Genomic DNA, 4,527 nt, shown 5'->3' with positions numbered 1-4,527 from the left:
CGCGTGCCGATTGCGTCACCATTCGCGCCGAGCCATAGGCAAAAAAAGCTTGGTTTCTATTTGAACCCACGTGCAGAACGTTGCGACCCGAGAGAGGGAGAGACAGAGGAGTTCGCCGGGATGGAATGTGCTTGGCCTTGGTTGCCAAGCAATGAAACGGCTTGCAGTGTCGTTCCCCCACCCCACGCAGTTCATATTGACGGCGGGAAGGTGGCCGCTCTTTCTTCCTCGGTTTTAAATATTTTGCTTTGCCTTGTCACCCTGCTTGAATAGCTCCGGGGGATACCGCAAAGGCGCGCTGAACAGATAATTGAAATGCCGATTTTTTTGCAGGGGGATGCCTTCGAGTCAGTTTTAACTCCTGGTCACTACCTGCACTAGTAAAAAACAGTATTTAAGGGTCTATAACATTTTGACATACAGACATAGCCATCACATTACTATTCCATTTTGGGGTAAACATTGGGAAGTGCAGAAAAACAAAATCCATTGAACGTGGATGATAACAGAAAAGGAAATCCAAGGATACAAACAGACATCCCTGGTAAAATTTTGTCCAGGCTGTAAGCTGGCAGAAAAGTGTGTAAGTGCACTTTGTGCTGGCACCCTTGCAGATCCCTCTTCTGTGATAAAGCTGGCTCGTGATGCTTCCTTGCTGTTTTAATGCTGCACAAGTTAAAGCAATTGGTGGAATCCTATGGCTTTGCTTCCCTTTCACTGAGGATTACCTGTGGGGCATCAGCTGCTGGCTGGAAAAGCACTAACTGCTTTCCTCAGGTGCATGGAATGGTGGGTCACAGGTGTGGGAAGAAACAGGAGTTCCACTTAATCGTTGCCTATCCTCTGTTCCTGCAACCTATCTCTTGGGCTAGGTTTGGACATAGCTTTAGTGCTCAAAGAGGCAGAGGAGCATGAAGGAGGGATAATGAGAAGCATTGTCTGTCCATCCCACACCATCCTCTGTGCTTGTGATCTATCAGTTGGGCTAATAGTAGCAACTGGGCTCAGGAATTTTTAGCAAGAAAATATTGTGTGTGGAGGAATGGGTTAAACACATCCCCATCCATCAAGATTTCCCACTGGATAGGAATCTCTTGTGTTGCTTCTTCTAAGAAAAATACATGCTCAATTCCATGCTTGCTTTAGTTGGCCCTAGGAGGTTGAAGTGTTCTCTCTGTATAAGCACTGTCCTTGCTGGTGAACACAAGTTTTATAGCAGAAGATTGATTTACAGAAAATACAGAGATAGCCAAAACCTAGCATCTAGTTAAGTACTTTCTATCAGGAAAAGAGTAAGAAAGAATGTCATTAGTTAAGAGGCTTTACTTATCTCTCTAATATATTTTCTGTAAGTGTTAATCTTAGCTCTGTTTTTTCACTGTGCTCCTTCGCTTTCATTGCCTGAGCTTCCAGATCATTTACATGTTCATCTATTACAGTAGTATCATGAACATAGTGGAGATTATTTATATTTTTCTTCCAATTTTAAAACTACATTCGTCTTCTTCCAATACAACCTCCCTCAATATATATTCATAAGTCTATGAGAATGGAATCTATAAACAGAATCATATGTTAGTTACTGAAAATATTTAGTTCTGAGGTAGGAAATGTCAGTCCTATCAAATCTAGAATTGCCTGTGATAATACCATTGCTAGCTCAGTTCTTCCAGCAAATCTACTACTTCTGTTGCTCTGTATAAGCAGTACACTTTTAAACTGAGGGTTTGGTTTGGTTTGGTTTGGTTAGGTCTAATAAAACTGGTACAGTGTTTGGAATGTCTTTCCCAGCAGATGGCAGAATTGTGTCTTGACTAATGTTTGGATGTCTTGACTGGGAGAGACACTTGCAGAGAATTCAAGAAAAGCAACACCAGTGAGATCTAACACAACCCTTTTGTCTGACATGAAAAGGGGAAGAACAAATTAATAATAATTCAATTGGATTCCCTTTATCTTTCAGAACATTTATCCAGAACATTTTCATCTGTGAAACCTCTACATAAGCAAGTATTATTAATGTTAAAGGGCTAAATGGTTGCAAGTTCTTTAAATATAAACAGATGGGTCCTATGAAGGATCTTATCCTTCTAAACTAAATTTCAAATAAATTGTTTTTCTCTAACAAAATATCCAAAACGTTTTGGATTATATTATCTCCTTGCCACCAATAGATCTACAGGTGGGCCATAACTTCTTCAGTTTCTCTCACTTTCCCTTTTTTGCAAAGCTGTCAGATTGAAAGATTGATTCGTGATTTTTTTAAAGTTACTATTAAAATGTGTATTTTGGTGAAAATTTCAGAAAAAGCACAGGCTTTGTAAACAATCTTCCCTAATATAATGTATTATTTTATATTAGCTTTATGTCTAAATGCATATTTATCCAGATTTTCTCTAATATACTTTTTATTATTATTAATAAATTGAATTGTGAAAGAAAGAGAACTATGTATTTTGAATTATAAAAAAGCTTCCAGTCATGGACTCAGGTTTAAAAAAAATATTGAATATTTTTCTTACAAACTTAACATGAGATAACTTAATGACAAATTTCATTTTGGTGTCTACTGGATTTTTCAAAGGATGTTAAAAAGGATTGGTTATCTATCAATCTGTGCTGGAAATGTAGAACATTCAAAGGTATGTTAACACATGTGATTTGGTCATGCCCTCTGGTTATTCCATATTGGCTAGATATCCTCAATACCCAATAAGGTCTTAGTAAGAGAGATTAGATTTAAAGGCATTAAGGTTAAACTGTATCTCCAAAATTTGGAATGTATTATTTATGAAAACATTTGGATCTATCATGCTTGGAGTGGAAATAAAAATATTACATGTTCTTGGGAAGGCAACTGTACAACATAAACCAAAGGTTGGCTTGATGAAATGTGTGCATTGTCAACCTTTGAAATGGTTCTTTGTGGACAAAATGGAAATATTACTTTTAAACATAGACAATTTTTGGTGCTTTTTTTTTTTGCTTTGCCTACTTTGTTTTGTTTGTTGTCGTACTGAAGTGATCCTTTTTTTGTATGAAAATGAATTTGTTGAATCAGTTTAGAATTGACCATAGTGCTATTAAATATAATTTAAATTTAAATCAACATTTCCTAAGATGTTCAGAGATCCAAAGAGGACATTTGAAGAGAGACAATCATGAGATAAAATGAAGTTTTTTCGGATTCACAATGAAAGAAGTTCGGTTAAAATATATACAGTAAATATATAATGAAAATGAGAAGAAAAACTTACCAAGTAAACCAGCATGGTTAAAAAGAAGAGTGTTAAAGAAGTTGGTAGAGGCAAGAAGACATCTTTCAGTTTCAACTTGCTTATAAATGGGGGGATTAGTCTAATTTCATTTTTTTCATATGCACTCATTCTTAAACCATTCCTGTTCTATCTTTGTTTTAGTCTACATACTTTCCTCTTTAAAAGCTGCACTAAAATTACCATTTAAAAATATTGCATATAGCAATATTTTTACATGATGGTCTGAAGGCTGCATTATACATTTTATTTTATAGTTAATAGAAACTCTAAGACTCTAAAAAGCCTGGTTGTCATTGCAACTATAATACCTGTTAAAAATGAAGCCACAAATGGAACATCATATAGAAAAAAAAACAATGGCTGTTTCCTTTTACGTATTTGTTTAGCCACTAAAGTAACAGTAAGCCACCAATCTGTTTTTCAGATCAGGAGAGCATTACAAAGCATAGAAAATCAAAAACCACCATACGTCTCCCTCCACGTGACAGAAACATATAAGATACATGCAGACATGCAGAAACATATGTAACACATGCACAATAAGCAACTGAACATTACATTAATTTTCTTTGTTAAATATAAATTATAACAATGTTCCATGCAATTAAAATCTAATAACAAATCTAACTGTCAGCCTTACATATTTTCACTTAAATCAAATAAATCATGTTGATTTTAGTGGGACTTACTCTCAGATACAGTAAATGGAAATAAGATTATCACTGTACTTCTACTCAGAAGTAAGTCCCAGTGAGTTAAATGAATTTTACTTCCAAATTATATATATAGGATTGCAACCAAAATCTTATTTATCATATGTTTTTCATGTTTTTTTTCCCTGAAGAAAAACATAATTTCAAGTTTTGTTATCATAATGTATTATGGGCAGTTGATTCCAACTTGAAATATATTGACATTATTCATCTGGTTTCCTGGATCAGCTCGATTTATTTATTTTACTTTTTGTTTTGGAGTTGCCCAAAGACCTTTTTTCCTCCATGTGGTTTGAGTTACATTGCAGAATATAGAGCACAGAACACTATGACCCTGACCGTAAGGTAATGATACAGCCAACTGATCAAGTGATGGCAGGATTCCTTAAACCTCACGAGCCAGCTTGGATTCAGAGCAATTGTGAAAAATCTCAAAATCTGAAAAAGCCAAGGTAGTTAAGAATATTTAGATTGAATATATAATCATAAGGTACGGGTAGTCTTTGCTTAATGACCATTTATTCAGCAACTCAAGT

Source organism: Python bivittatus, unplaced genomic scaffold, assembly GCF_059951505.1.
Source record: "Python bivittatus isolate LINGU-HERP-01145 unplaced genomic scaffold, Pbiv_v1 ctg000700_np1212, whole genome shotgun sequence".
Taxonomy (NCBI): Eukaryota; Metazoa; Chordata; class Lepidosauria; order Squamata; family Pythonidae; genus Python; species Python bivittatus.
The sequence above is the reverse complement of the archived record's forward strand: the minus strand, read 5'-3'. Positions refer to the sequence as shown.